This window comes from Spermophilus citellus (genome assembly GCF_964194105.1).
Source record: "Spermophilus citellus genome assembly, chromosome: 7".
Classification (NCBI taxonomy): domain Eukaryota; kingdom Metazoa; phylum Chordata; class Mammalia; order Rodentia; family Sciuridae; genus Spermophilus; species Spermophilus citellus.
The window spans coordinates 11,252,203-11,264,257 of record NC_138188.1 but is presented as its reverse complement, the minus strand read 5'-3'; positions in this window follow the sequence as shown (position 1 = coordinate 11,264,257).

Sequence of the window (12,055 nt, the reverse complement as noted above, 5' to 3'; positions counted from 1 at the left end):
CCTTTCCAGTAACAGTTTGAATTTTTAGGTTTCACTCTGTTTTCTCCTATATTGATAGATGTATTTGGAAGTCTAAATCCAACACGGTTTGTGCTAGCTTCTTGAAACTTGACACAATAAAGTAGTTTCACGTTCTATCTCTATGTTTTCTTTCCTCTTGATGTAGCCCTAAGCAGTGACTGGCGAGAAACACTTTCATGGAAAGGGGTTGCCAGGCTTCCCAAAATTACGAATCTCCAGAAATCTCAGCAAATATTTTTTCACCCAAACTGGATGATACTTTCAGGTAATGATCAGTACACTAAGGCGACTTGGATCCCCAAATTTCGTTCTTCTATGTTGAAGCGTTCGTTTCCAGTAACAGTTTGAATTTTAGGTTTCACTCTGTTTTCTCCTATATTGATAGATGTATTTGGAACTCTGAATCCAACAAGGTTTGTGCTAGGTTCTTGAAACTTGACACAATAAAGTAGTTTCACGTTATATCTCTGTGTTTTGTTTCCTCTTGATGTAGCCCTAACAGTGACTGGCGAGAAACACTTTCATGGAAAGAGGTTGCCAGGCTTCCCAAATATATGAATCTCCAGAAATCTCAGGAAATATTTTTTCACCCAAACAGGATGATACTTTCAGGTAATGATCAGTACACTAAGGCGACTTGGTTCCCCAAACTTCGTTTTTCTATGTTTTCAGCGTTCGTTTCCAGTAACAGTTTGAATTTTTAGGTTTCACTCTGTTTTCTCCTATAATGATAGATGTATTTGGAAGTCTAAATCCAACACGGTTTGTGCTAGCTTCTTGAAACTTGACACAATAAAGTAGTTTCACGTTCTATCTCTATGTTTTCTTTCCTCTTGATGTAGCCCTAAGCAGTGACTGGCGAGAAACACTTTCATGGAAAGGGGTTGCCAGGCTTCCCAAAATTACGAATCTCCAGAAATCTCAGCAAATATTTTTTCACCCAAACTGGATGACACTTTCAGGTAATGATCAGTACACTAAGGCGACTTGGTTCCCCAAATTTCGTTCTTCTATGTTGAAGCGTTCGTTTCCAGTAACAGTTTGAATTTTTAGGTTTCACTCTGTTTTCTCCTATATTGATAGATGTATTTGGAACTCTAAATCCAACACGGTTTGTGCTAGCTTCTTGAAACTTGACACAATAAAGTAGTTTCACATTCTATCCCTATGTTTTGTTTCCTCTTGATGTAGCCCTAAGCAGTGACTGGCGAGAAACACTTTCATGGAAAGGGGTTGCCAGGCTTCCCAAAATTACGAATCTCCAGAAATCTCAGCAAATATTTTTTCACCCAAACAGGATGATACTTTCAGGTAATGATCAGTACACTAAGGCGACTTGGTACCCCAAATTTCGTTCTTCTATGTTGAAGCATTCGTTTCCAGTAATAGTTTGAATTTTAGGTTTCACTCTGTTTTCTCTATATTGATATATGTATTTGGAATTCTGAATCCAACAAGGTTTGTGCTAGGTTCTTGAAACTTGACACAATAAAGTAGTTTCACGTTCTATCTTTATGTTTTGTTTCCTCTTGATGTAGCCCTAACAGTGACTGGCGAGAAACACTTTCATGGAAAGAGGTTGCCAGGCTTCCCAAATATATGAATCTCCAGAAATCTCAGGAAATATTTTATCACCCAAACAGGATGATACTTTCAGGTAATGATCAGTACATTAAGGCGACTTGGTACCCCAAATTTCGTTCTTCTATGTTGAAGCATTCGTTTCCAGTAATAGTTTGAATTTTAGGTTTCACTCTGTTTTCTCCTATATTGATAGATGTATTTGGAAGTCTAAATCCAACACGGTTTGTGCTAGCTTCTTGAAACTTGACAATAAAGTAGTTTCATGTTCTATCTCTATGTTTTGTTTTCTCTTGATGTAGCCCTAAGCAGTGACTGGCGAGAAACACTTTCATGGAAAGGGGTTGCCAGGCTTCCCAAAATTACGAATCTCCAGAAATCTCAGCAAATATTTTTTCACCCAAACTGGATGATACTTTCAGGTAATGATCAGTACACTAAGGCGACTTGGATCCCCAAATTTCGTTCTTCTATGTTGAAGCGTTCGTTTCCAGTAACAGTTTGAATTTTAGGTTTCACTCTGTTTTCTCCTATATTGATAGATGTATTTGGAACTCTGAATCCAACAAGGTTTGTGCTAGGTTCTTGAAACTTGACACAATAAAGTAGTTTCACGTTCTATCTCTGTGTTTTGTTTCCTCTTGATGTAGCCCTAACAGTGACTGGCGAGAAACACTTTCATGGAAAGGGGTTGCCAGGCTTCCCAAATATATGAATCTCCAGAAATCTCAGGAAATATTTTTTCACCCAAACAGGATGATACTTTCAGGTAATGATCAGTACACTAAGGCGACTTGGTTCCCCAAACTTCGTTTTTCTATGTTTTCAGCGTTCGTTTCCAGTAACAGTTTGAATTTTTAGGTTTCACTCTGTTTTCTCCTATATTGATAGATGTATTTGGAAGTCTAAATCCAACACGGTTTGTGCTAGCTTCTTGAAACTTGACACAATAAAGTAGTTTCACGTTCTATCTCTATGTTTTTTTTCCTCTTGATGTAGCCCTAAGCAGTGACTGGCGAGAAACACTTTCATGGAAAGGGGTTGCCAGGCTTCCCAAAATTACGAATCTCCAGAAATCTCAGCAAATATTTTTTCACCCAAACTGGATGATACTTTCAGGTAATGATCAGTACACTAAGGCGACTTGGTTCCCCAAATTTCGTTCATCTATGTTGAAGCGTTCGTTTCCAGTAACAGTTTGAATTTTAGGTTTCACTCTGTTTTCTCCTATATTGATAGATGTATTTGGAACTCTGAATCCAACAAGGTTTGTGCTAGGTTCTTGAAACTTGACTCAATAAAGTAGTTTCACGTTCTATCTCTGTGTTTTGTTTCCTCTTGATGTAGCCCTAACAGTGACTGGCGAGAAACACTTTCATGGAAAGGGGTTGCCAGGCTTCCCAAATATATGAATCTCCAGAAATCTCAGGAAATATTTTTTCACCCAAACAGGATGATACTTTCAGGTAATGATCAGTACACTAAGGCGATTTGGTTCCCCAAACTTCATTTTTCTATGTTTTCAGCGTTCGTTTCCAGTAACAGTTTGAATTTTTAGGTTTCACTCTGTTTTCTCCTATATTGATAGATGTATTTGGAAGTCTAAATCCAACACGGTTTGTGCTAGCTTCTTGAAACTTGACACAATAAAGTAGTTTCACGTTCTATCTCTATGTTTTGTTTCCTCTTGATGTAGCCCTAAGCAGTGACTGGCGAGAAACACTTTCATGGAAAGGGGTTGCCAGGCTTCCCAAAATTACGAATCTCCAGAAATCTCAGCAAATATTTTTTCACCCAAACTGGATGATACTTTCAGGTAATGATCAGTACACTAAGGCGACTTGGTTCCCCAAATTTCGTTCTTCTATGTTGAAGCGTTCCTTTCCAGTAACAGTTTGAATTTTTAGGTTTCACTCTGTTTTCTCCTATATTGATAGATGTATTTGGAACTCTAAATCCAACACGGTTTGTGCTAGCTTCTTGAAACTTGACACAATAAAGTAGTTTCACGTTCTATCTCTATGTTTTGTTTCCTCTTGATGTAGCCCTAAGCAGTGACTGGCGAGAAACACTTTCATGGAAAGGGGTTGCCAGGCTTCCCAAAATTACGAATCTCCAGAAATCTCAGCAAATATTTTTTCACCCAAACTGGATGATACTTTCAGGTAATGATCAGTACACTAAGGCGACTTGGATCCCCAAATTTCGTTCTTCTATGTTGAAGCGTTCGTTTCCAGTAACAGTTTGAATTTTAGGTTTCACTCTGTTTTCTCCTATATTGATAGATGTATTTGGAACTCTGAATCCAACAAGGTTTGTGCTAGGTTCTTGAAACTTGACACAATAAAGTAGTTTCACGTTCTGTCTCTGTGTTTTGTTTCCTCTTGATGTAGCCCTAACAGTGACTGGCGAGAAACACTTTCATGGAAAGGGGTTGCCAGGCTTCCCAAATATATGAATCTCCAGAAATCTCAGGAAATATTTTTTCACCCAAACAGGATGATACTTTCAGGTAATGATCAGTACACTAAGGCGACTTGGTTCCCCAAACTTCGTTTTTCTATGTTAAAGCGTTCGTTTCCAGTAACAGTTTGAATTTTTAGGTTTCACTCTGTTTTCTCCTATATTGATAGATGTATTTGGAAGTCTAAATCCAACACGGTTTGTGCTAGCTTCTTGAAACTTGACACAATAAAGTAGTTTCACGTTCTATCTCTATGTTTTGTTTCCTCTTGATGTAGCCCTAAGCAGTGACTGGCGAGAAACACTTTCATGGAAAGGGGTTGCCAGGCTTCCCAAAATTACGAATCTCCAGAAATCTCAGCAAATATTTTTTCACCCAAACTGGATGATACTTTCAGGTAATGATCAGTACACTAAGGCGACTTGGATCCCCAAATTTCGTTCTTCTATGTTGAAGCGTTCGTTTCCAGTAACAGTTTGAATTTTAGGTTTCACTCTGTTTTCTCCTATATTGATAGATGTATTTGGAACTCTGAATCCAACAAGGTTTGTGCTAGGTTCTTGAAACTTGACACAATAAAGTAGTTTCACGTTCTATCTCTGTGTTTTGTTTCCTCTTGATGTAGCCCTAACAGTGACTGGCGAGAAACACTTTCATGGAAAGGGGTTGCCAGGCTTCCCAAATATATGAATCTCCAGAAATCTCAGGAAATATTTTTTCACCCAAACAGGATGATACTTTCAGGTAATGATCAGTACACTAAGGCGACTTGGTTCCCCAAACTTCGTTTTTCTATGTTAAAGCGTTCGTTTCCAGTAACAGTTTGAATTTTTAGGTTTCACTCTGTTTTCTCCTATATTGATAGATGTATTTGGAAGTCTAAATCCAACACGGTTTGTGCTAGCTTCTTGAAACTTGACACAATAAAGTAGTTTCACGTTCTATCTCTATGTTTTGTTTCCTCTTGATGTAGCCCTAAGCAGTGACTGGCGAGAAACACTTTCATGGAAAGGGGTTGCCAGGCTTCCCAAAATTACGAATCTCCAGAAATCTCAGCAAATATTTTTTCACCCAAACTGGATGATACTTTCAGGTAATGATCAGTACACTAAGGCGACTTGGATCCCCAAATTTCGTTCTTCTATGTTGAAGCGTTCGTTTCCAGTAACAGTTTGAATTTTAGGTTTCACTCTGTTTTCTCCTATATTGATAGATGTATTTGGAACTCTGAATCCAACAAGGTTTGTGCTAGGTTCTTGAAACTTGACACAATAAAGTAGTTTCACGTTCTATCTCTGTGTTTTGTTTCCTCTTGATGTAGCCCTAACAGTGACTGGCGAGAAACACTTTCATGGAAAGGGGTTGCCAGGCTTCCCAAATATATGAATCTCCAGAAATCTCAGGAAATATTTTTTCACCCAAACAGGATGATACTTTCAGGTAATGATCAGTACACTAAGGCGACTTGGTTCCCCAAACTTCGTTTTTCTATGTTTTCAGCGTTCGTTTCCAGTAACAGTTTGAATTTTTAGGTTTCACTCTGTTTTCTCCTATATTGATAGATGTATTTGGAAGTCTAAATCCAACACGGTTTGTGCTAGCTTCTTGAAACTTGACACAATAAAGTAGTTTCACGTTCTATCTCTATGTTTTGTTTCCTCTTGATGTAGCCCTAAGCAGTGACTGGCGAGAAACACTTTCATGGAAAGGGGTTGCCAGGTTTCCCAAAATTACGAATCTCCAGAAATCTCAGCAAATATTTTTTCACCCAAACTGGATGATACTTTCAGGTAATGATCAGTACACTAAGGCGACTTGGGTCCCCAAATTTCGTTCTTCTATGTTGAAGCGTTCCTTTCCAGTAACAGTTTGAATTTTTAGGTTTCACTCTGTTTTCTCCTATATTGATAGATGTATTTGGAACTCTAAATCCAACATGGTTTGTGCTAGCTTCTTGAAACTTGACACAATAAAGTAGTTTCACGTTCTATCTCTATGTTTTGTTTCCTCTTGATGTAGCCCTAAGCAGTGACTGGCGAGAAACACTTTCATGGAAAGGGGTTGCCAGGCTTCCCAAAATTACGAATCTCCAGAAATCTCAGCAAATATTTTTTCACCCAAACAGGATGATACTTTCAGGTAATGATCAGTACACTAAGGCGACTTGGTACCCCAAATTTCATTCTTCTATGTTGAAGCGTTCCTTTCCAGTAATAGTTTGAATTTTAGGTTTCACTCTGTTTTCTCCTATATTGATAGATGTATTTGGAACTCTGAATCCAACAAGGTTTGTGCTAGGTTCTTGAAACTTGACACAATAAAGTAGTTTCACGTTCTATCTCTATGTTTTGTTTCCTCTTGATGTAGCCCTAACAGTGACTGGCGAGAAACACTTTCATGGAAAGGGGTTGCCAGGCTTCCCAAATATATGAATCTCCAGAAATCTCAGGAAATATTTTTTCACCCAAACAGGATGATACTTTCAGGTAATGATCAGTACATTAAGGCGACTTGGTTCCCCAAATTTCGTTTTTCTATGTTAAAGCGTTCCTTTCCAGTAACAGTTTGAATTTTTAGGTTTCACTCTGTTTTCTCCTATATTGATAGATGTATTTGGAAGTCTAAATCCAACACGGTTTGTGCTAGCTTCTTGAAACTTGACACAATAAAGTAGTTTCACGTTCTATCTCTATGTTTTGTTTCCTCTTGATGTAGCCCTAAGCAGTGACTGGCGAGAAACACTTTCATGGAAAGGGGTTGCGAGGCTTCCCAAAATTACGAATCTCCAGAAATCTCAGCAAATATTTTTTCACCCAAACTGGATGATACTTTCAGGTAATGATCAGTACACTAAGGCGACTTGGTTCCCCAAATTTCGTTCTTCTATGTTGAAGCGTTCGTTTCCAGTAACAGTTTGAATTTTAGGTTTCACTCTGTTTTCTCCTATATTGATAGATGTATTTGGAACTCTGAATCCAACAAGGTTTGTGCTAGGTTCTTGAAACTTGACACAATAAAGTAGTTTCACGTTCTATCTCTGTGTTTTGTTTCCTCTTGATGTAGCCCTAACAGTGACTGGCGAGAAACACTTTCATGGAAAGGGGTTGCCAGGCTTCCCAAATATATGAATCTCCAGAAATCTCAGGAAATATTTTTTCACCCAAACAGGATGATACTTTCAGGTAATGATCAGTACACTAAGGCGACTTGGTTCCCCAAACTTCGTTTTTCTATGTTTTCAGCGTTCGTTTCCAGTAACAGTTTGAATTTTTAGGTTTCACTCTGTTTTCTCCTATATTGATAGATGTATTTGGAAGTCTAAATCCAACACGGTTTGTGCTAGCTTCTTGAAACTTGACACAATAAAGTAGTTTCACGTTCTATCTCTATGTTTTGTTTCCTCTTGATGTAGCCCTAAGCAGTGACTGGCGAGAAACACTTTCATGGAAAGGGGTTGCCAGGCTTCCCAAAATTACGAATCTCCAGAAATCTCAGCAAATATTTTTTCACCCAAACTGGATGATACTTTCAGGTAATGATCAGTACACTAAGGCGACTTGGTTCCCCAAATTTCGTTCTTCTATGTTGAAGCGTTCGTTTCCAGTAACAGTTTGAATTTTTAGGTTTCACTCTGTTTTCTCCTATATTGATAGATGTATTTGGAACTCTAAATCCAACACGGTTTGTGCTAGCTTCTTGAAACTTGACACAATAAAGTAGTTTCACATTCTATCGCTATGTTTTGTTTCCTCTTGATGTAGCACTAAGCAGTGACTGGCGAGAAACACTTTCATGGAAAGGGGTTGCCAGGCTTCCCAAAATTACGAATCTCCAGAAATCTCAGCAAATATTTTTTCACCCAAACAGGATGATACTTTCAGGTAATGATCAGTACACTAAGGCGACTTGGTTCCCCAAACTTCATTTTTCTATGTTTTCAGCGTTCGTTTCCAGTAACAGTTTGAATTTTTAGGTTTCACTCTGTTTTCTCCTATATTGATAGATGTATTTGGAAGTCTAAATCCAACACGGTTTGTGCTAGCTTCTTGAAACTTGACACAATAAAGTAGTTTCACGTTCTATCTCTATGTTTTGTTTCCTCTTGATGTAGCCCTAAGCAGTGACTGGCGAGAAACACTTTCATGGAAAGGGGTTGCGAGGCTTCCCAAAATTACGAATCTCCAGAAATCTCAGCAAATATTTTTTCACCCAAACTGGATGATACTTTCAGGTAATGATCAGTACACTAAGGCGACTAGGTTCCCCAAATTTCGTTCTTCTATGTTGAAGCGTTCGTTTCCAGTAACAGTTTGAATTTTAGGTTTCACTCTGTTTTCTCCTATATTGATAGATGTATTTGGAACTCTGAATCCAACAAGGTTTGTGCTACGTTCTTGAAACTTGACACAATAAAGTAGTTTCACGTTCTATCTCTGTGTTTTGTTTCCTCTTGATGTAGCCCTAACAGTGACTGGCGAGAAACACTTTCATGGAAAGGGGTTGCCAGGCTTCCCAAATATATGAATCTCCAGAAATCTCAGGAAATATTTTTTCACCCAAACAGGATGATACTTTCAGGTAATGATCAGTACACTAAGGCGACTTGGTTCCCCAAACTTCGTTTTTCTATGTTTTCAGCGTTCGTTTCCAGTAACAGTTTGAATTTTTAGGTTTCACTCTGTTTTCTCCTATATTGATAGATGTATTTGGAAGTCTAAATCCAACACGGTTTGTGCTAGCTTCTTGAAACTTGACACAATAAAGTAGTTTCACGTTCTATCTCTATGTTTTCTTTCCTCTTGATGTAGCCCTAAGCAGTGACTGGCGAGAAACACTTTCATGGAAAGGGGTTGCCAGGCTTCCCAAAATTACGAATCTCCAGAAATCTCAGCAAATATTTTTTCACCCAAACTGGATGATACTTTCAGGTAATGATCAGTACACTAAGGCGACTTGGTTCCCCAAATTTCGTTCTTCTATGTTGAAGCGTTCGTTTCCAGTAACAGTTTGAATTTTTAGGTTTCACTCTGTTTTCTCCTATATTGATAGATGTATTTGGAACTCTAAATCCAACACGGTTTGTGCTAGCTTCTTGAAACTTGACACAATAAAGTAGTTTCACATTCTATCGCTATGTTTTGTTTCCTCTTGATGTAGCACTAAGCAGTGACTGGCGAGAAACACTTTCATGGAAAGGGGTTGCCAGGCTTCCCAAAATTACGAATCTCCAGAAATCTCAGCAAATATTTTTTCACCCAAACAGGATGATACTTTCAGGTAATGATCAGTACACTAAGGCGACTTGGTTCCCCAAACTTCATTTTTCTATGTTTTCAGCGTTCGTTTCCAGTAACAGTTTGAATTTTTAGGTTTCACTCTGTTTTCTCCTATATTGATAGATGTATTTGGAAGTCTAAATCCAACACGGTTTGTGCTAGCTTCTTGAAACTTGACACAATAAAGTAGTTTCACGTTCTATCTCTATGTTTTGTTTCCTCTTGATGTAGCCCTAAGCAGTGACTGGCGAGAAACACTTTCATGGAAAGGGGTTGCCAGGCTTCCCAAAATTACGAATCTCCAGAAATCTCAGCAAATATTTTTTCACCCAAACTGGATGATACTTTCAGGTAATGATCAGTACACTAAGGCGACTTGGTTCCCCAAATTTCGTTCTTCTATGTTGAAGCGTTCCTTTCCAGTAACAGTTTGAATTTTTAGGTTTCACTCTGTTTTCTCCTATATTGATAGATGTATTTGGAACTCTAAATCCAACACGGTTTGTGCTAGCTTCTTGAAACTTGACACAATAAAGTAGTTTCACGTTCTATCTCTATGTTTTGTTTCCTCTTGATGTAGCCCTAACAGTGACTGGCGAGAAACACTTTCATGGAAAGGGGTTGCCAGGCTTCCCAAATATATGAATCTCCAGAAGTCTCAGGAAATATTTTTTCACCCAAACAGGATGATACTTTCAGGTAATGATCAGTACATTAAGGCGACTTGGTTCCCCAAATTTCGTTTTTCTATGTTAAAGCGTTCGTTTCCAGTAACAGTTTAAATTTTTAGGTTTCACTCTGTTTTCTCCTATATTGATAGATGTATTTGGAAGTCTAAATCCAACACGGTTTGTGCTAGCTTTTTGAAACTTGACACAATAAAGTAGTTTCACGTTCTATCTCTATGTTTTGTTTCCTCTTGATGTAGCCCTAAGCAGTGACTGGCGAGAAACACTTTCATGGAAAGGGGTTGCCAGGCTTCCCAAAATTACGAATCTCCAGAAATCTCAGCAAATATTTTTTCACCCAAACTGGATGATACTTTCAGGTAATGATCAGTACACTAAGGCGACTTGGATCCCCAAATTTCGTTCTTCTATGTTGAAGCGTTCGTTTCCAGTAACAGTTTGAATTTTAGGTTTCACTCTGTTTTCTCCTATATTGATAGATGTATTTGGAACTCTGAATCCAACAAGGTTTGTGCTAGGTTCTTGAAACTTGACACAATAAAGTAGTTTCACGTTCTATCTCTGTGTTTTGTTTCCTCTTGATGTAGCCCTAACAGTGACTGGCGAGAAACACTTTCATGGAAAGGGGTTGCCAGGCTTCCCAAATATATGAATCTCCAGAAATCTCAGGAAATATTTTTTCACCCAAACAGGATGATACTTTCAGGTAATGATCAGTACACTAAGGCGACTTGGTTCCCCAAACTTCGTTTTTCTATGTTAAAGCGTTCGTTTCCAGTAACAGTTTGAATTTTTAGGTTTCACTCTGTTTTCTCCTATATTGATAGATGTATTTGGAAGTCTAAATCCAACACGGTTTGTGCTAGCTTCTTGAAACTTGACACAATAAAGTAGTTTCACGTTCTATCTCTATGTTTTGTTTCCTCTTGATGTAGCCCTAAGCAGTGATTGGCGAGAAACACTTTCATGGAAAGGGGTTGCCAGGCTTCCCAAAATTACGAATCTCCAGAAATCTCAGCAAATATTTTTTCACCCAAACTGGATGATACTTTCAGGTAATGATCAGTACACTAAGGCGACTTGGATCCCCAAATTTCGTTCTTCTATGTTGAAGCGTTCGTTTCCAGTAACAGTTTGAATTTTAGGTTTCACTCTGTTTTCTCCTATATTGATAGATGTATTTGGAACTCTGAATCCAACAAGGTTTGTGCTAGGTTCTTGAAACTTGACACAATAAAGTAGTTTCACGTTCTATCTCTGTGTTTTGTTTTCTCTTGATGTAGCCCTAACAGTGACTGGCGAGAAACACTTTCATGGAAAGGGGTTGCCGGGCTTCCCAAATATATGAATCTCCAGAAATCTCAGGAAATATTTTTTCACCCAAACAGGATGATACTTTCAGGTAATGATCAGTACACTAAGGCGACTTGGTTCCCCAAACTTCGTTTTTCTACGTTTTCAGCGTTCGTTTCCAGTAACAGTTTGAATTTTTAGGTTTCACTCTGTTTTCTCCTATATTGATAGATGTATTTGGAAGTCTAAATCCAACACAGTTTGTGCTAGCTTCTTGAAACTTGACACAATAAAGTAGTTTCACGTTCTATCTCTATGTTTTGTTTCCTCTTGATGTAGCCCTAACAGTGACTGGCGAGAAACACTTTCATGGAAAGGGGTTGCCAGGCTTCCCAAAATTACGAATCTCCAGAAATCTCAGCAAATATTTTTTCACCCAAACTCGATGATACTTTCAGGTAATGATCAGTATACTAAGGCGACTTGGTTCCCCAAATTTCGTTCTTCTATGTTGAAGCGTTCGTTTCCAGTAACAGTTTGAATTTTTAGGTTTCACTCTGTTTTCTCCTATATTGATAGATGTATTTGGAAGTCTAAATCCAACACGGTTTGTGCTAGCTTCTTGAAACTTGACACAATAAAGTAGTTTCACGTTCTATCTCTATGTTTTGTTTCCTCTTGATGTAGCCCTAAGCAGTGACTGGCGAGAAACACTTTCATGGAAAGGGGTT